This window comes from Rattus norvegicus, chromosome 1, assembly GCF_021556685.1.
Source record: "Rattus norvegicus strain SHRSP/BbbUtx chromosome 1, alternate assembly SHRSP_T2T, whole genome shotgun sequence".
Taxonomy (NCBI): Eukaryota; Metazoa; Chordata; class Mammalia; order Rodentia; family Muridae; genus Rattus; species Rattus norvegicus.
Window position 1 is genome coordinate 4,857,501 of NC_141534.1, and position 21,845 is coordinate 4,879,345.

Here is a 21,845-nt window from a genome sequence, read left to right on the forward strand (position 1 = left end):
GGTTTTATGTTGCAGGTATTTTGATCACATTGTGAAGTCCAAGACTGTGACCTGAAAAAACCTGTTTCTTGTTGTAGTGCGGCTCAGCCCTAGCACGCACCTTTAATCCAAGAGCTAAATAAAGTCAATGATAGGTCAAGAGGCAGAGCAAGCAACCAGTTGACAGGGAGTGAACATAAGAAAACCCAGGAAAGAGAAAGGAGGGTCTTTGAGTTGAAAAGTATTTAAGACAGTGTTCAGAAGGAGCAGCAGGAGCAGGAGGAGGAGGAGGAGGAGCAGGAGGAGGAGGAGGAGCAGGAGGAGGAGGAGCAGGAGGAGAAGAAGCAGGAGGGGGAGCAGGAGGAGGAGGAGGAGGAGGAGGAGGAGGAACTTTTTTATTCTGGGCTGTCAGTGGAATAGGTAGGTCAGCTGGATGTTTCTTTACCACTCTGAACGAGCAGACTTTCACACAGACTCTGGCTCCCGAGTCTTCATTTGGTAAATCAAATATTTGGGATTTTGTTTTAAAAAGAACAGTTTTACTTACACACACACACACACACACACACACACACACACACACACACACGGGGTGAGAGGGGGAGGGACATGAATGTACAAATGATATAGGGGAACACAGGGAAGTTAAGGAATGAGGGAGACTATGCATTGCACTCCTATAAGAAATTCTCAAAAGAAGAAAACCAATGTCCCATTTTGAAATAAGCAAAACCCAAACATATATTTAGGGTATTTTTTGAAAGGTTCTGAGTTATTTATTTGTATTCAGTTTTTTGAGACAGGGTCTCATGTATCCCGGGCTGGCCTCAAACTGACTAAGTAGCTAAAGATAAACATGAGACGTCTGCTTCTACCTCCTGATCACAAGATTACCTCTAAGATGATGATGTGCAGTATCACACCTAGTTCACGTGGTGCTGGGCATGGAACTTAGGGTTCCGTGTCTGCTAGCCAAACACTATCAACTGAGCTGCATCCCCAGAATGCACACGGATTGTTTATTCTTGAACTTAAAGCAATATGGGACTTACAGAAGTATAAAAACCTCCCTTGAGCCCGTGCCTCATGTCCTTGCTCTTCCAGTGTAATTTTGGTTTAGCACAGAATCCTTAGCCTTCCTGTCTTTCCTTTGATATTACTTCAGCTCCAAAAATCTATGTAGGTCGTATGCAAAGTTATTCTTAAAACCACAACGTACTCATATACAAAGTTCCTTTTAAAACCATAAGTAGGGTCTTGCTGTGTGCATGATTATCATTTGGCTCTTAATAATATGCCTTGTAAACATCTATGTTAGATTGTATAGGGCTCCACAACTTTCTACATTGTACACAGACCATAATGTATCGCACTGTTCCACACTCATGGCAACTAATCCATTCTTCTGGTTTCAACTTTATTTTCAGTGGAAGGATGCTTCAAAATTGTTAATCACAATATGAAGGAAAAAAAAGGTATAATTAGGTCAGCCGCCAGAACTGGAATTGCTGAGTGAAAGCACAAACAGGTTTTCTTCAAGAAGGGCATCCTTACCAATATTCATGATCTCCAAGAACCTCTATTTCTGTATGCTTAATAAGCATATATGCACTTGAACCATGTCTGTTTCTTCTTTTGTGAATTTGACTATTATTATGGAAGGTCCTACCTTTTTCTTGAAAATTAGTATTTAAAATAAGTAATTTTTTGATACCTGGTATGGCTTTTCCCCTTGGCCTCACATTTGAATTTATACCTACTTACGATGTTTTATTTCCTATAATTCAAACATTTTTATTGTCTACTTATTTATTTGTGAGTGTGTGTGTGTGTGTGTGTGTGTGTGTGTGTGTGTGTGAGAGAGAGAGAGAGAGAGAGAGAGAGAGAGAGAGAGAGAGAGAGAGAGAATATGTATTCCTGTGCTTGAGCATACAGAAGACATAGGATGATGTTTGGTATCACACAACATCATTTTTATTTTGCTCTCATGAAACAAGATCTCTCCCTGAATCTTGAGCTAGACAGACAACCAGGAAGGCCCTGGAATTGTCCTGGCATTGATCTCCATAACTCTGGCATTACAGCAGAATGTGGCTATGAGACTAACTTTCATTGTGTGGGCACTGAGACTGTGAACTTGGGTCGTTAGACTTATGTAGACAGCAGTCTTACTCACTGAATAATCTCCTTATCCCTCATTTGGAAAGGAAATAAGCAAACAAACACATATTTAACTTACATTATTAAAGGCGAATACACTATGGTTATCTCATTTTTCTGACTGTAGAAAGTTTCTAAAGCCTGCTATGGAGGTGTCACATAGAAACGGGCAACCCTTCCAATTTGGAAGTCTAGGGATGCCCAGGCAGAGGAACCTAAAGACAGCATTTCAAAGTGGAAAGAAAAGCACAGAAAAGCTCCAGAGATCTGCAGGGGTGCCCACTGAAAACATAGCAGAGTCTCGAAAAACAAAGAGTGTTAGCAAAACAAAAATCAAGGCCAGAGAAAGGACAAGAAGCAGTTCCCAGCGTATAATAGTGCGCGTTCTGCACAGTCAGATTCCATTCAGTTTGTGTTTAGTTTGTGATCTGTGAGCACGTTTAGGACACTGAGAATAATCTTCCTTCGGTAAAAGAGAAAAATCCTTTGACCCACATTTCGTGACAGAACAAAGCAGAATATAGAAATGTAGAAATTCAGCCACCAATAAGGTAAAATTAAAAATATCTAGTGTCTAATAATACCTGACCCAGAAATAACACAGACGATAGAGTTAGCAGAGAGAGACATGGAAAGAGTTATTACAACTGAACATGTGTTCAAGAAGCCAGAGGGAACATGGGGCATATGTAGAGACTTGGGAAATACCAGAAAGAGACAAGTCAAAGTTTCTGAAGAATAAAAATAATATAAGGTTAAAAATATTATTGGTGAGATTGAGGGCAAATTAGACATTGTAGACAACACAAAAATCAGGTGATCATGAGGAAAATACAGCAAAAAGTGTTTAGATCAAAATACAAACAAATTGAAAACAATATAAGTGGTACGGTTTGGGCAACAATGTTGTACCCCAGGGGTTTATGCTTAGAAGATTGCTTCAAAGACATTCTTGCTACTTGAAATATGTAAAATCCAGGCTCTACATGGTCTCTAAGCATAGCACATTCTAGTCCTTTTTTTGGCCTTGGTAATGTTGGGATATATAGAATATCTAAGAAGTAGACTTAGGAGTAGAAGACTATATTATGAGGGGAATCTCCCCTAGAAGGGGTTAACTAGAGTTCCTATGATACCCAAGTTGATTCTCATGAGGGTGACTGTTAGAAAAGGTCCAGCATGCCCCTCTCTGTGCTCTGGCTTCATTTCTTTCCCTCTTGCGTACATTCTTGCCCTAAGATCATCTGTCAGAATATGTCTTGCCAAGGGGTCCCTCAGCAGAAGGGACCAGTGGGTCCCTGACCTTGGACTTTCATTTTCTAAAGCTAAATATGGAGTTTTTATAAGTACCTATCCTCTGTCATTTTGTTATAGCGATGGAAAATGGCATATAATATATATTTATATATACATATATGTATAGCATACATGTATATAATATAAATATAACATATAGATATATGTGTATATTATATATGTATATGAACAAATATAAAATAATTGCAGTATAAATTGCAGTATAAATGCAGAGGAAGAAGTAGGAATAAACCAAAAATGTGTGGAGGGACAATAGTCATTGTTCCTTTCCAAGTTAGACAAAATATTTTCGTCTCATTGACTACAGGTCCGAGAAGGTCCACAAACCATAAGCACAGGAAACTGAAGAGGGAAACTATGCTGAAGCACAGCAGAGCCAAATCGCTCAAGCAGAGGTAAAAAGAAATCCTGCAATTGTCTCTAGTAGAAAAGGACATGCTATGTCAGGAACAAAGATGTGTGTGACAGCAGGTTTCCCTCTGGGTTCAAGATGAAAGAGCTCTCTAGCAGACCTACAAAGCACATTACAAACATAATACGTCTTTCAAACTCAAAGTCACTAGCTATAGGTAGAAAAATTGATCTGTACAAATTGATAAAGACGACTAGAGAAAAATTTGTGAACTTGAGTAAGGCAAAGATATGGTAGACAGGTAAAAACCTCCCCAAAGAGGAGTCATTAAAAAAAAAAGTTAAGTTGAATTTAAACTAAATTAAGAACTTCTGCTCTGTGAAAGGTACCAACAAGAGAAGAAAAAGCAAAGTCCACAAATAGGAACTTGGATTTGCCAAATTATTCAAAAACTATCAAAAACTGAGCAATGTTTAATATAAAACAGACAAAAAATTTAGGAGACATTTTACAAAAGAAAATATATGGATGGTGGATAAGACCTTGAACAGTTGCTCAGAATTATTAGTAATGAGGGCTATGCAAACTAAAATCACAAGAGATATTACACATGCCCGTATGTGTACCAGAATATCTGTACGGAACTCAGCAGACAGGGATGAGGGGATATGGAGGAGAGAAGACTCCCACACACTGCCTGTGAAAATGTAAAATGCCTCAATGATTGTGTGCATTTAGAGATTGTGGTCATTTTCTTAACGTTTGACTATTTAGAACATGGATCCCGCTTATTCTGTGCCAAGTTCTTCCTCCTAGACAAAGTGATACATTTACTTACACGAAGGTTTGTACGCTGATGTTCAGAGGTTTATTATACTGCATATAAAAAGTCAATGGGTCAAAACAAATTTTACTTCTTCATGTAGAATGCAGCACTCAACAAAACAAAGCATTAACATATGATTTTACAGGAGTGAATCTTCAGTGAATATAATGAATGAAAGAAGAACAAAGAGATAATTTGAGCATATTCTAGAAGTCTTAGCACTATTTATTTTATTTTCGAGATTGTATTTTAATTACAATGTCTGTCTTCTCTTTTCTCCCCCCCAACCAATCACATATACTCCATTATCCTTCAAATTTATGCCCTCTTTCTTTTCATTATTATTGCATGTATTTATATACACACATATTCCTAAATATAACCCCTTGAGTCCATATAATTTTACCCACAAGCATTATTTGTCTTGCCACTGTTTTGAGATCAGCAATCACTCTGTACCCCAGGCTAGCTCAGAATTCACTCTGCAGTTCACCCTAGCTTCAAACGATCCTTCTTCCTCAAGTTCCTGAGTACCAAGACCTCAGGAGGGATCCACCATACCTGTCCATTCCAGAATTCTTTTTTTTCATTTAAAAATTCTTAAAATTTATTTTTTCTTTCATATATTACATTCTGACTGCAGTTTCTGCTCCCCTCCCCCACCTTCCCTTCACCCGTAGATCCACTTCTCCTCTAGATGCAGACTAACCTGTAATGACAGAGAGCAAGTAGCATTCATCTGGAAATGAGGGGCAGGGGTTGGGTCTCTTGAATGTGATTAATCACTCTGCTGCTCTCATGGATGTACGTATATGTCAGAATTTATCAAATTGCTAATTGAAATATGACTTATTGCATCAACAAGTCTTTCATATTATACCATTAAAATCCTTAAAATGATAAAAAATAGTAATGGTAACAGGCTCTATGATCATCGTTCATTTATTAGTGTAATCTTTTAAAAAACAACTTTAGTTTAAAACTATTGCACATAGTCACTGACTTTTTCCCGGTTTCTGTGAGCTCTTCTGGGTTCTCTGACTCCAGATTGCAGGAGATATAATCAAGAAGTCCCCTTGGCTGCGTGCCTACCTCCTAATTCAATTGGAGGAGAACTCACATCCATCCTTACTGAAGATGTTGGCTGGGTATTTTTCTTTGCTGTCAGGATAAAATCTTGCACATTTCTGGCTGATTGTTGAATGCAGTATTCCTTTTATTCTTTCCGTGACTGGATCCCAACCTCAGATCCCTTGTCATTAGCTGCTTTCAGTGCAAATTCATAACATACCAGCTGGGTTTTTGTCAGTAAGAGAAAGAGAACAAAAGAAAACACGCAAGCCAAGGTGGAGTTGCATGTAGTCTCATAAATCGGGGAGTGCTAACCCATTGTTTCTGCCATATCCTATTGGCTAGAAGTCACAGGTCCCCAAAGTCAAGAAGGGATTCCACAAGGGTTGGTCTACAAAAGCATGGAATCATCTTAGTGTGGTGTAGCATGCAGAGTTTTCTTTCCTTGATAACATTAGTGGTAACATGTCAATAACATGGTTGTTGGTTGTGTGACACATGCCCTATATCAACCAGGTCTTTTTCAAGTCTAAGTGGTATTATCTGAGTGGTATTATCTTCTGTTTGGGGCTCCCTTCTGTTTCACTACTTTTGTTGGAACCTGGAACTGAATTCCATCAAAAGCAGTATTGTGTATTCATAGGAAATGAGCACATGGGTTGTTTCTTTTTTCAATCTGTAAGTATAGTTTCTTTCCACTGCGTTTAATATGTTATTAATTTCTAAAGTATTATAATGCAGTGAATAATTAATCATGAATCTTAGCTGTATTCCTTTTAAACATGCTGCTAAATAGATTTCTGGGCTTATTTATATTTTAATTAATCAGTTTTGCTGCATCTAAATTTAGAAATAAGCTTAGCCTGTAGTTTTCTATTTATTTTATGGAAATTTGCTATGCTAGCCTTAAAGAATAAGGGAAGCTCTCTAACGTTTTACTTTCTTTGGCATTATTTATGCAGTATGGGTATTAAACACTCTTTAAACATATGGTAGAATTTCTCCATAAAACCAGAGATTCTGCTGCTTCCCACAAAGCAGCTGGGTAGCTCCAGGGCAGTGGCTGTGTGGTCACCATGGTCATTATTCAAAGGCTTTTCCACTTTTGTATTTATTTTTCTGGAGTGTAGGAAACCTTTTAGAAATGCTCACCCCACTCCTAATCCTCCCCTGGACTTTATCTGGGCATTGTTGAGAGTAGATATGGATGTGTTTTGTGACTTTTGTTGTTGTTGCTTTGTATTTGTTTTAAGCATCACTTCCCAGTGCATCTGATGTGCTTTAGAAAAATATTGAGGCTCATCTCAATTTCTAGTTACTTCATGTATTTTCTGTCTACCTTAAAGATTTACAAAACTGTTTTCCAGATGTGACAGGGACTTTGTACACATGAACTCATAGTGTCTGTGACCATGAGCACAAGACCCAAACAAGAACAAGCCAGCCTAAATTCTAGCAAGGATGAGCTCACAAAGTCCTACCCATGGCTGAGAATCTTTTGACAATAGATGTCTACTGGCACACAGAGACTCAATTTTTCTTTGGGGATGAGACTCTAATAGGCTACCCATGATCAAGTGAGTGGCTCTACACTCATGCATATACTGGCGGCATTGATTGGATTAGGTTTAAAAGAACACATGAAGTTGGGAGAGGAGAGTGATAGTAAGGGTGCTGGGGGAATTTATAGGGATGGAGTGGATTTAATTAAAGCAAATTTTACTCATGTATGGCATTCTTCTTTTTTTTTTTTTTCCCCGGAACTGGGGACCGAACCCAGGGCCTTGCGTCTTGCGCTTCCTAGGCAAGCGCTCTACCACTGAGCTAAATCCCCAACTCCCATGTATGGCATTCTTAAATAACAAATTAAGTGGGAATTTTTGTTTTTGTTGGAGACTTAATTGTGTCCTGTGATATTTTTCTGGAAACTGTCCTATGAGAGGATGTTTAGCTGAAGCAGACACATGAGAGGATGTTTTGCTCAGAACAAACGTGGTGTTTTTCTGGAAGCTGTATGGTAAGAAGGCATGCCTTGTTTTGCTAGAGAGGAGACTTGATAGGACATGGGATGTTTGGAAGAAGTATCAGTATAACCCAACAATGAAGGATGCTCTGACATTGATTTGCCTTTCTGGTCTTCACTGGGCTTCGCCGGTGCTGGTCTTTGATGGTGCTGGTCTTCTTTATTGATCTTTGCTTGCCGTGAATTAATAGAAAGAAATGCACCAAATAACTTTGGGCGGTATTCTAGCTACAGCTTGCCACTTCAGGGGACTTGTCTCAATCATCAGAGCCTCAATAGCTTCTTCTGGATCATGATTGTTTTTGGTGTCTTGCCAGTGGACTGGACTGCTGACAATGAAGACTGAAATCGTCCCACAGAACTACTTCTGAATAGGTCCACGCCCCCCTTCTCCTGTCTTCTTCCCCTACCTTTGGTTGGTGGGCTATAAGGGAGGTTGAAGCATTTAAGAAGCTTTATTAAAGTAGGTTTTGAGAAATCTAAGCCCACAAACCACTTTTGAAAGACAACCCATACAAGGGCCATTTTGAAGGAATGGGGTGAGACCGTAAATCAAATATTTGTTATATTTGCCATCTTGACCCAGCTTTAGGGAACAGAGTGTTGAGTCAGACTTAGGAGTTGGAACTTGTTAAGTAAAATACCAGAGTCCTTGAATGTGCACCTGAACTTACTCTGAAGGCCGTCTTGGAAGCCAGCTGAGCGGCCAAACTAATATTGGCAGAGCACTAGACTTTTAGAAAGACGCGTGTTGGTAATCAGGCTTATGAAATGAATTGGAGCAGAACATGATTTTTAAAACTTTAGAAAACACGATTCAACAGTCCCCAATCCTAAGGATTTAGATTATGGTTTTAAAGCAGGATTTGAAGGGACATCTCCTAAGGTGGAAGTGGTTTCTATCTTATTAATTAATAATTAATAAAGCTATAGTGAATAAATGTTTCAAGTTTCCGTACTCTCCAAGATGATAAGTCCTCAATAATGCGAATCCTGTGACAGACAGCTAAGCCACGCATTCATATTTAGATGTTGTCATTCAACTGAACGTTTGATGGATAACACTGAATGCCACAGAATTAAATTGATTCCGGTAATTAGTGTTTGCATAATTACCACGGACAATGCAAAGCAATTAAATTGAAATAAGATGAGACAAACTAAAGCTGAAGAAAGTAAACATGAGCTTAGAAGGTTTTCAAAAAAAAAAATTATCTGATACCCTTCCTTCCTATTTCAAAGTGATTGGTCTATTGCACTGTCTCATTAACACATTCAAGAGTTACTGGCGTTTTGGAGAAACTGAGATGAGTTTAAAACTAATTTGTGATACAAAAGATAATATTCATTATGATGGGTGTGAAGAATCTATAGCAGGTAAGTAATTGAACTATCAGAGACTGAAACATGCAGGTCTTCCTACGTGAAAAATGTAGCCCTTGCCAAAGGACTGCATGTGCAAACGTTCCGGATAGGGACTGCCCTCGCTTTCTACCTGTCCCGCTGGGGAGTGTGTTAGAAAGTGGTACATTTGTGGATCCCAAAGGGACATGTGCCATGCTCACAGGTGTCCTCCTCACCTTGGACCAACACCAAATTCAATTTACCAACCTGGAGAAGGGTAAACTTTCCACTCACTCGGCCAACTAATCTTATCTTGGGCAAGATGCCTGTATTCGTCTAGGCTTTTGTCAAGGTCAATGTCAACGTTATTCCCTATGGTAGTGAAATGAAGAAAGGACTGGAAACAAGGGAAGAACAGTGGCTATGGAAGAGAAAAGGGGCCAGAGAAAGATAACTACACCCAAGAAGATACCACAAAGGAAAAGTGATAGTCGCTGCCTTCTGTGCTGCTAAACTTGTAAGTTTTGAATCTCCATTAATTTATAACATTAGTAATGCGCACACAAAATGATTAATAACAATGTCTTTTTGTTCTAGGTTGGTAAAGAAGTCAAGTATTCATATGCCTTTTCACCTTTTAATTACCTTCATTATGACATTATCAGTGTTGGGACAATAAAATTAATAAAATATTAAAACTTAAACTACTGCTTTCCCTCCAGCAACCGATTAATGTTGAACTGCCACATCCCCTTCACCCTCAACAAATGGAAACAGAGCCGGTGACTTCTCTGGGAGACTTAATGCTGCAAACAGAAAAAACCGAATTAATTGATACCTTTATAATTCTTGGGATTTTTTTCAAATATTCTTTTTTTTTAAAATGTCTAGCTAATCTCAGAGATAAGGAAATGAAAACGATCTATTGAATGGTCTTCTACGCATGAAGGATGAACTGCACTATGGACTGTACTTATGAGGGGAAAGGGGGCTGTTAAGGGTTCCAAAGTCAACGGGATTCTGAGCATTTCTTGAGTTTTTGTCCCTAGGATTCAGTCTTTATGGTGTGTGTCTTTAGAGCATCATAAGGCCAGAATTACATGACTCGGAGATGCTCCAACCAACTGTGAGGGGCAGCTCTGAAATAAAATTTGAAATGGCACAGTAATCCTCAGCTTTTTATTATAATTTTATTTTATTTTTAAGCAGCACTTACATTATAGCAAAATGCCCCTTGTGTCTGCTAGACTTGGGTACAAATGAAGTAGAAATTAGATACACAAGCATGCCTAGGACATTCAATCATGGAAAACCTTCATTCCCGTGTAAATTAAAATGATCCTCTGCACAGATGCAAAAGAACTCATCCAAGTAGAAACATTTACATGTAATTTACAGAATGTTTTCTCCCTGGGAAGCAATTGCTTCCCCCAGAATCATAAAAAACTACACTTTAAATGTTGACTAATGCTCAAAGACACTGAACCAAGCTAATAAACTCCACAAATTGAAAGAGATCCAAATGGGAAAATGGGAAATAACCATATATTTTGATCTTCTCAAGAAATGTTTATCTGATAGTAATTTTAGGTACTGTATTAAGCAAATTACTTAAATTGTAGCTACCTATTTTATAAATTTTTTCCTTAATGATAGGGCAAGATATATATATATATATATATATATATATATATGTGCTTGTGTGTCTATATATGTTTATATAGGTATATATGTATAAATATATGCATACACACACTAGATCTGTATTTCTAATGTGGATGTTTAAATTCCACACTGAGGTTTTGTTTTTCATATTTTTCTTGGCCCTCATACCGACATGCTCATAATAATGACTTATCTGTCATTAGGAGAGCAGTTTTGCTGAACCAGAGGCCCATCAACACAGTAAGTGACTTGGCTGGAGTTACCAACATGGAAAACACAAGAAGGTTCTGCTTAGAGCGTGTACAATGCTTCCATCCCCGTGATCACTGCTTGTAACTTTGGTTAGTAGGGCTAATCATCCCCCTGCCCATTCTTTATATTCCATATCTATGAAATGAAAGTAATACGCAGATACTGTTAGTCATTGCTCTGTGGATAAACAGGATACTTCGAGTTTTGTGTCTAGGGAAATGCCCGGGAATGAAGGGATAAAAATTGGGAATAATTAGATCCTAAGATTTAGGATGTCGCTGCAGCTGAGACCTTTGCAGCCTTGGCTAAGAGAGAATTGGGATGCAGAAAGAATTCTCATTGTCTTATCTACAGAAGCTTCCTTTCATCAGGAGAAAATATTCCCTGAGCACCGCCCTCCAAGAAGATTCACCTTTCTATTTAGATGAGGCATTCAAACTCATGGTGGGACATCCTTGACTGGACCACCTCCAATGCTTCAAAACTCTTCTAAAGCCATAGTATTTTTTTTTAATACAGCAAATTCTCAAGGCAAAGGGCATCAGGTTAAATGCAAGCTCCCTAAGGGTTTTGCTGTGAGGAGCTGAAGTTAACATAACTTGCTACAGCTCCTGGTGGTCAGGTCTGAGGGCGGTAAGCAATTTTAGCAGGGCTGCCATTTTGGCAGGTCTCGCGGGGCTATTGTTCTGTGCTCCAATCTGATGGGAGCAGACACTTAGGTGTTGAGATGCAGAGCACAGCCAGCAGCTATTGTGCGCTGTGGCAAGGGAAGAGCTCAAGAGGTTTAGTCTCTGACAACCAGGTTTCAAGATGGCACTTTGTTATGAAAATCAGGTGCCAGAGGGAAACCTCCCCTGTGGGGAGGCCCTAGTATAAGCTGGCAGGTAAGCAGAGATGTGCTTAGATGCTGTGTCTGCTCCTCGGGGAGGGTGTGACAAGGCCAGTGAAGAAGGCGAGGGTCTGATATACCATTTATCTATCTGTGCCACAGGGAACCCTGACAGCGGAGTTGGAGAAAGCCTCATTTTGAGCGCAGCGGCTTCTAAGCGGATGCCTTCTTTGCGCAGACCCCTCTTGGATAATGAACAGCCTTAGCTCGTTGCATTGCTGGGCGTCAATCACACTTGCTCAGAATATTAAGAGCTCCTGACAAAACAAAATCAACCAGCAACCACCACTACCAACAACAAACTTCAAAATAAAACAAAAGATCTTGGCTTTCTTGTAATTGCTACAGGGCTGTCATTTCTGGGAATAAATAGCCCGTGGTTTCTTCCTCTCGGAGCCCCTCCTGGGTTGAGTCAGGCCATCTATATGGAAGAGGGGTGTGTGTGTGCTATGGCATGTATATATGCAGTTTTCTTCCTCTGCAACCTCTGTCAAATTGTTCCAGTAAAAACTTTAAAAGGAGACTAGATCTAGCTAGGGTCTATCAGGGCTGCAGAACTGCATTCTTGGAAGGTCAGAGACTGGAAATGAGTAGGACCTGAATCCACAACCTTATAAAATCACATAGATAAGCATATATGATGTCTAATGTATTACATAAAATACTATTTCATGTATGAGCAATCTGATATTCTTCTCCAAAGACTCTAACTCACATTTTAATTCTGATCTAGAACTGTCTTCTAGAAAGTCCCTGTTTAGCCAGTGGGGTGAGAGAAAGCACGCAGGGCGCTAGGACTGAACGGCATTGAGGAGTTGCCAAAGGAGACATTAGGCAACAGCTGCAAAAGAAGCCTAGAGGTGAAACCAGAGTCTGCGCTGGAAAACAGCAGAGCTCTAACAAGGGATTGTCTGAGGAGAACAAGAAAAATCCAGCCCCCAAACACAACTAACAAAGCAATTCATTTTACTAAGCTTTTCCCTATCCCTAACCAGAAGGTGTTACAACGCCAAAGGTAGGCAGCCTACAGCAAGTCCCTATCCTTTGAGGATGAATGGGTTTATCAGAGGTTTATGCCCCAAATAACAGACACCTAGAAGACAAGTGGGTTGATTTGTATTCTATCTACTGAACAGTCTTTGGTAAGTTATTTTGATATCCCAAAAATCTCAGTTTCTTCTGAGAAGATGGGTATAAACATCTTCCTCCACATTCACAAGAGTTTTGTGAAGGTTAAATTAGCAAACGGATTAAGTCAAAGTCAATCACCCGGCTTGCAGGAGACAGACCATAAAAGAGTTTATTAGCCCTGTTGGTTTCCATGACTTCATGATGTTGCCTGAGTTGTCGAAAGAGAAACAGAAGGAAGTAAGGCTGAGGGATGGCTAGATAGAGCTGGGGTAAGAGGACACCCTGATTTCCTTTCCACGGGGTCTTGAGTTGGATGGAAAGAAAGCAAGAGCCTCTTGGTGTCCAACACCCTGTGGTAGAACAAGCTAATTTATATTTATATACCATGTTCCATCAGGAAGCCCGAATCCGGTTGGTGTCTAGGAGCACTTACTCATCGGCACGCCATTATTCTTTAAACATGTACTGAGAGCTAGCTAGTAAATGGTCCTGCAGGACAGGCTTTTAGGAAAACAATCCCCCATTGCTTTTTGCGCACTGTTTTCAAAAGCCTCCGTTAATAACTGCATTTCGATCAGATCTCCGTGCACAAATGAACCTCCCATCAAAACTCTAAGGGCAACCCATGATATTATCTTTGCCAATTGAAATTCTCAAGGTGAAATACATATGTGCTGTAATTGGCACCTTTGAAACATCATTTTCCCACGAAAAGCTTTCAGCGCTGCCGCCAGCAAATGCAGCCTGGCAGGTCTGGAAAGGCCAGGTCTGAGTATGAATGCTTCATTACCAGTAGGGCTTTACCCAGGTGACAGAGTTTCAGTTCCCTGTCAATCAAGCCTATTGCTGGTCTCCCAGGAGTCCATAGGCACCACGCCAGAGAGGCATCAGCCTGTGCAGACAAATAATTACCTGAGCTGAGTGAGCCATTTCACGGAAAGGCAAAACTCTTTATCAATAAGGCCTGGCCAGAAGCAGTTTTAAAAGCTATAGCTTGTTCAGTGCAGCCTGGAAAGCAGAGTGGTACAGAGGAAAGAAACGCCGGCCATGATTGGTCTCCATGCCGCAGGCAGTCCTTGTTAATCTGCACAGTTTCAAATTTCCATGACAGTCAGGTGGCTTCATTTGATACCACAGTGAAGCCTCGATGCACAGATCTTTCCACTCCTTAGAGTAACTTTACTCCAAGATACTCAGGTTAGTGAGCCAAAGGCTCCAGGAGATGGCTGTGCCTCACCAGTATCGTGTGATAATGAAATCGTAACAGCTCCTTACTTAAGTTGTACTGTCAGTCTCCTAGAGAGAAATTGGACCAATTAACAAAATCTACATTTGCATCTCTCTGTCAGTCACCTGTCTTTCTATCACTGCAAGGCATATACATAGCGTTTATATGCTCATTTACATATGTTGTTGCTATACATACATCTATGTTTATATAAATATATCTCACCTATTTTAGTTTGGCTTCAGCTAAATTTTTATAGTTTTTACATCTAATTTTCTTTTGGTAGTTCAAAATTAATTCTACAATAGACCACATGCTTTATGCTAGACAGCCTGCATTAGGAATTCTGAGTGATCATATAACATTTATACTTATTTATGGGATACGATATTATAATTTAATATGTATATTTAATTAAAATAATCAAATCTGGCTAGTTGGTTTTTTTTTCTTAAATAGCATTTCAGTGTGTTTAGAACCTTCTACAGTTATTTTTGAAATGTGCAATTACTTTTTGTGACTATAGAAAAGATCAAGGGGAGGGGAGATGGTGAAAATGTGGAAAGTTGGCACCAAACAGTTCAACAAAGAGAAGTATTTCTAGTGTTACATTGTACTAAGATGTTTCTTGGGCCATCTTCTTGGTTCCTCATAACAAAGGCACAGACCAGGAAACAGGAATTGTTTTATTGATGGTTTAGGGGAATCTTAAGTTTGGAGGGGCAAAAGAATATCCTTAGATCGCACTACTAAACCATAAGGGTGGATTCAGCTACAGTCCATCCATCTACCTCCAAAATACACACTTCTAACTTCTAACCACCAATATCTGCAGAACTCTATTTCAAACAATGATTTCTGGTTAGGTAATCTCAGTGCAGTACAATGATTCTTAGAGTTGTAATTGATCTTTGTAAAAATTGGTTCAAACAGCTGCTGGATCACCCAGAGCTGCTTACCCCAAATGTTTCAACAATATAGGAGAAAGAAATTAGAGTTAAGAACTCCCCAAAGAGATGCTTAAAGTTTTCTGGCCACAAAGGAAGACATCACTATTTTCTTCCAAAGTAAAGGGAATTCTTCCTTTTGAAAAATCAAGGAGGTTTGTCCTTAGAGAAATATGTATATAAGGTGTAGCCCTGTGTAGTGGTTTGAATGATAATAGGCACCTGTTTGAATGCTTGGTCCCCAGTTTGGTGGAACTGTTTGGGAAGGATTGGGAGGTATGGCCTTGTTAGAGGAGGTGTGTCACAGGGTGTGGACTTTGAGTTTTCCAAAGTCCAGGCCATTCTGAGCTGGGTCTTTCTGCCTCATGAGGAAGCTCTCAGATACTGCAGTGTCATGTCTATATACCTGCCTGCCTGCTACCGTGGTCCCCCGCAATGATGGTCATGGACTCACCCTCTGAAACTATAAGGGCCCAATAACCTCTTTCTTTTATACATTGCCTTGGTCACGGTCTTTCGTCACAGCAAACAAAAAGTAGTTAAGACACGGTGGTGGTAGAATTTGTTTTCTCTTGTTCTTCCTCCCTCAGTTTTAAAGCATCCGGAGTGGCATGGTAGGAAGACGTGTGTGTTGCAGAGGTAGAGTTCACCAGTCAGAGGCTCTCAGCCTTCAAGAAACAGTCATAAGGAGCCTATGAATTGCAGACTCCTGGCACCAGTGCCTCAAGTCTGTGACTCACCTGCCCAGCGAAGGAATCTAAGTTTTCATTACATACTTTTTGCCATAAATGTCCACAAGCACATTTTGGGGGACTAGGTGATGCCAAACTCTAGTCCTAGATGATGTAGTAAGGTGAAGGGAGTCAGGCCCTTCTCAGGACAAAGGTGGAGCTTAAAGAAGGACGAAAATGGAGGTGCTGTATTCAAAATTCCAAGGAATTTCAAGACGGCAACAGCAATGTATTCAACCAAATTTGGGGCCTTCTGAGGGTGGAGGGCACAGTGCGAGGTGGTTGTTTTCCTCTCCTCCTGCACAGGATATGCTACAGTGGCTAAAGAATGGAATTAGAGTTTGAGAAAGCCGATAGGAGAAAACTAGCCACTTACCTTGCATCTCTGAGGAGAGTTTGATCACGTACTAACAGATTGTGGGACAACTAAGAAGGACTTAACACACACAGAAGAATTGCTTACTGAGGCTGTTCCTTGGCCGTGGCCCTGACTAGTACGGGCTATGGCACTGTTTTCACTAGTACTTTTTTTTTCCTAGTATTTTCTAGAACTTTTGCAGGCTAAGGAGGACCTGGCATTTTAATCCGATAATCCATAATTCTAAACTAAGACAGGGGTCGGGGTGAGCTAGTGGAGAGACAGCTCAGGTGATGAGGCACTTGCCAGGCAAACATGATGGCCAGTGTTCTGATCTCTCAACCCTCTGTGAAAATTCAGATGTCATAGTTCAGCTATAATCCCAGCATTGGGAGGCAGACATGTAGCTCTCTAGAGCTCACTCTGCAGTCATTCTACTGAGTTGGTAAGAGACCGTGTGTGTAAAGAATACTGAAGTGACTGAAGAAGGTACTTAATATCTCTTCTAGACTCCATACAAAGGCATACACATACACACAGAGACACATGTGCATGTGAACACATAGAGTATGTGTGTGCAACTTGCAGCAGAATAAATTTCACAAGTATAAAATTACTATAAAGGTTTGAGAAACTCACTTCTTCACCGTATGGGGATTTGAAAATTCTTATCCTTCCTTTAAGTAGAGAGGGTTTAAAGGTCAGCTTGTAAATGTGAACACAAACTTGGAATGTTTTGTGAATGAACAGTCCATGCTTTCCTTTGTTTTGTTTGTTTCGTTTTTAACAACAGGCAGAAGAGGTTGTTTCATACCTTGTGGTCATTTTCTCAGAGTGTAGTGGACCAGCCTCTCTGGAAACTGTCATGGCTCGTCAGCATAATAATGAGGCCGTTTTCGAAGTCTTGCCCAACCTCACTGACCGAATCTGTTAGAGTGAACACGTCTAATCATAAAGATCACTTAAATGTTAAGTGTTATCAAATTTATTTTTGTTAGTAGTCTAAATATCCACACTGACCTTTTTTTTTTTTTACTCCCAGACAATCTTGGCCAACATTTTCCAAACTTTTGAGGCTCAGAGTGCTGGCTTCTGCCTCTTTCTTTAGGGTCCAAATTAAGACAGGAAGCCTTGCTTTTGCTGTGGACCTCACAACAGGGGACAACAAAGAGCAGGGGGCTGAGGGAGGGCAATGCCTCTGCTCCTGCAGGGGGTGGGAGAACGCTCCACCTTGGGCAGACAGCTGTCTGCGGAGCGATCGGGACCTGAGACCAACTGTCCCAAGCAAACACTCTCAGAGCCTCTCTGCTAGACTCCTCAACATGCTTTCCAGCCGGCTCACAAAAGCTCCCATTTAATGTGGGCTGTAAAGCTAGCTTGACAATAAATACAAGAAAAGGTCATTTGAGATTGAACACGGCTTTTCGATAATAGGAATTATGGGACGCAATGCATCCACATGTTCCTCCTTTACCCCAGAGAGCGGCAGACATTTTAGATCAATGGCAGGATGAGGAAATTTAAGGTGGGATGTGAAATGAATGACGGTCTTAACCCAAGAGAGGGGATGGTGAGGAAAACGACCAGGACGGACGTTTGCTCACCCTGGGAAAATGGCGCCTATTCTTGCCCGGCATTCATTCATTTACTTACTACTTATCTTAGCAGCTAAGTTAATGTGATGCCCCCTTTCACTGGTAGGAGATAGAAAATGAGGATTTCCCCTCTATTTGTGTCATGATTCCTTTTTTAAAAAAGGTACTCACTTTCCACGACTTGTTCTCTAGCGACTCGTCATATCAAGGAACTCACTGACTCAAGTCCCGCTCTTCTGTACCAAGCCTACTGCTAATCTAGAGAATAACATCGGTGATGCACCATAAAACACACCCTAACCTTCCAGAAGGTCTTCAGGACATTGAAATAACCTGTACAGATAGTTCAATTCAAAAGGAAATGGGACAAATCTGATAAAAGGACATATTGGATTTGTAATCACAGGGAAAGGAAGGGAAATTAAATAGTAACTCATTATCTACCCCAGGGGGATTCTAAAATTCCTCTAGTTATAAAATTAGAAACATTTAATAGAAAATTTATACTTTTAACGAACCATCAGTTAAAATAACTAAGTACCATTAGTGAGTGTGTACACACACAAACACGCACACATACAAAACAAAAATATATGTGCATGTAGTTTTATTTCCCTCTGTACAAAACTCATACAACAAGTTTTAGCAACACTAAAAAGTCAAATAGCAATGCACTGAGAAAACAGAGCACACAAAGACTTTATTCACACATGGTTTCTTTGTGTAGGCAGTTTTAAAAAAACCTTTAGGAGTACAGCTATTAAGGAGAGTGCTACTACTAAATCAGATCTCAGTCCATTAAATATTTGATGGTTGAACATCCATGGAAGGAACTATGTCTATCCCTGCGCTGATCTTAAAAAGCATATTAAGAGACATTTTAAACCTGGACATAGTCTCTGCTCTATGTAGCTAGTTAGGAAACATGGTAGAGAAGTAGATTCTCCATTCTAAGCTAGATTTTTCCCAGTATGTCCATTGGCATGTTCATATACTTCTTTTATTGTTGGGCACGCCATGACAATGTCCTGAACTGTGACCCAAGGGGTCAGAAAGGGCACTCTTCATGTTTGTTCCAAGTCTTCTCTAAAGAACCCTCCTTCCCTAGTTCATCAGGGGAGTGCAGTGCAGTGGAGTGGCCAATACCTGTATTCAAACTCAGCTTCAGTCTCTTTCCAGTCAAAGGCTGGAGAAGTAACCCATCCCTTTGGTATATTGTGTCATTTGTATAATGAAGATTATGGCGTTCATTCTCTGATTGATGTGCTATAATAGTTTAAGTCTGGAACATTCCCAAAGACTTATGTGTTGAAAGCTTGGCCCTCAGCTGGGCATGCCCAAGGAAGGTACTGGAAAATGTAGGTAGGTGTCTACTAGGTCACTGCGGCCATGCCCTTGATGGGTGTCTTTTGCCCAGTCCTTTAAATGGGAGCTGTCTCCTTTCCTGACCTCTTCCTGGCTGCCATGAGGGGAATGGTGTGTCTACACCATGCACTGCCTGCCACAATGTTCTGTTTCGTCATGGGCCCAGAAAAATAGTTGAAGCCAAGGGCTGATGCCTAGACACTTCTGAACTGCTGAGCCAGGAGGACATTTCCTTTGTGTTGATTTTCCCAGGTGTTTTCAGCACTACAGGAAGCATTCTAACACAGATGGTGTAAAGGTCCAGTTAACTGATTCAAATAAAGAGCATTGATCAACAGTGACTGTGGTCATTCATCAGAATAAAGTCATTGAATGCTGAGTAACAGACACACCCACAAACGCTACACTTTCTAGAAACTAGCATTGTTCTCTCTTCTTATTGAAAACACTTGAAATTTTTGAGTTAAAATAACTCCCTTTATACGTACTTAAACTCTTTTCTTATAGTTACATGTCTCTTTGCTATTTAGGGGAAACAGTTATCGGTCTAATTCCCCATATTAGGAACAAGGGGTGGGAATCATGAGAACAAGTTTTGGAGCTGGGAAGGGATTTCAGCAGAAGATGAAAGACTGAACATCTGAGAAAGAGAAGAGACAGTGTTTTGACGTTTTGATCAAATTCTGTATCTGGTGTGTGCAGGAGTGTGTGCATTTGCATGTGCATGTATGTTTGTATGTTTGCAGGCTCACCTGTGTGTACATGTCACGTAGATGAAGCCAGAGGACAATCTATAATTATCCTTCCTCAGGAGCCACCCATCTTGTGTTTTTGAGACAAGATCTCTCACTGGCCCAGAACTCAGTGAGTAGGCTAGTCTGGATGCTCAGTGATGTCCGGGTATCTACCTGTTCTCACCTTCCCAGTGATCACAGATGACAACCATTATGACAGACATTTTTATTGTTTAAGATGGATCCTGAGGGGTTGAACTCAGTTCCTCATGTTTGCGAGCTAAGCCCTTTGATAACCAAACGATCTTCGCAGCCCACAAACATGCCCATTCTTAACACAGTTGCCTTATTTATCTCTCCTGGGGCAAAGGGAAGGGACGAGGTGAACTGTTCAGACTTTTTTTTTCTTTTTTGGTTCTTTTTTTCGGAGCTGGGGACCGAACCCAGGGCTGTTCAGACTTTTAAACAACAATAGTAACTAGCAACTTGCTGGAGGTGCCCAAACAGCAGCGGCAGCAACAGCAGGGGCAGGGACAGCAGGGGCAGGGGCAGTGGCAGCTACCACTCTGTGTAGGTTTTCCCATGCTGGCGAATGAAACACGAAAGACAAACGCAATTCTTAACTTTTCTCACCTTTGTATCTCTCTCTCTCTCTCTCTCTCTCTCTCTCTCTCTCTCTCTCTCTCTCTTTCTCTCTCTCTCTCTTCCACTTCTCTTATTTTGAGGTCCTGCTGGGTAATTTTTAAAGCTAGGTTTCATTTTAGAGATTTTCCCTGTCAAGTTTATTGTTTGACTGGGAAAATCGGCCTCAAACAGCAGCCCAACAGCACGGAGTACAGCTAGAGCTTCAGTGTGGGTTTGTAGAGTTCTTACCAGTCTACCCTTAAGGTGAAGTGTATTCTGTTATGTAGTAATACGTTTTGAAAGATACATTACTTTTAAAGTGTTTGGTTTAATTCCAAATTGTTGGTTGATCTTCCTATGCTTTTCCTTCATTAGAAGCATTATTGGGTCTCTCAAAAATAGATTTCTAATTCAATTATCTGAACACTGTTGGAAAATATTTAGGTTAAATCTGCATGATTGGCAAGCTGGTGTAGGGAAGATACTCTGGAGTATGTATACTGTGCCTCATTGTTTTGCTTTTTAATAAAGGAAACAATTATACCAAAGCGAAGGTCAAATGTTCCATTTATAAACTTTGCAACAGGTTGCCGTTGCCAGTATTTCCACCTATTTTCAAACTGTTTTCCCTACAATACAAAGATGGGCATTGTCTTCAGGCACAGAACCACACAGGGGAGAAAGAACACAGGGTGTCTGGGTGAGGCACAGCTTTCCAACTTTGGATCCCTTTCCCCTAACTTGTGTATCCTCAATGGAAGATGTACCAAATCCTACTACAACGTATTCATTCTCTGATAAGCATGCAAAGTAAATAAATTAATGAATAGAAACAGTAAAAAAGAAAGAAAATGTGTTCAAATGGTGGAAAAGTGGATCTGGGGGTGAGGGGAGGTGAGGGCTGACTTGGAGGAGGGGGAGGAGGGAGGGGAAACTGTGGTCAGGATGTAATGTACGAGAGAAGAATAAAAAAAAATGAAAACAACAAAAAAAAACTTACTTGGGGATTTAGCTCGTGGTAGAGCGCTTGCCTAGCAAGCGCAAGGCCCTGGGTTCGGTCCCCAGCTCCGAAAAAAAGAAAAAGGAAAAAAAAAAAAACAACAAAAAATGACGCTCAGAGTTTGCTAGGGAGAATACCAAACAAACAAACAAAAAACAAACAAACAAAAATCTACCACCATCAGGAAAACTACGGCATCATACGAACAGCCAAAAATTATAGCCACCAAAGGGGGACGAGGAACATGTAGGTCT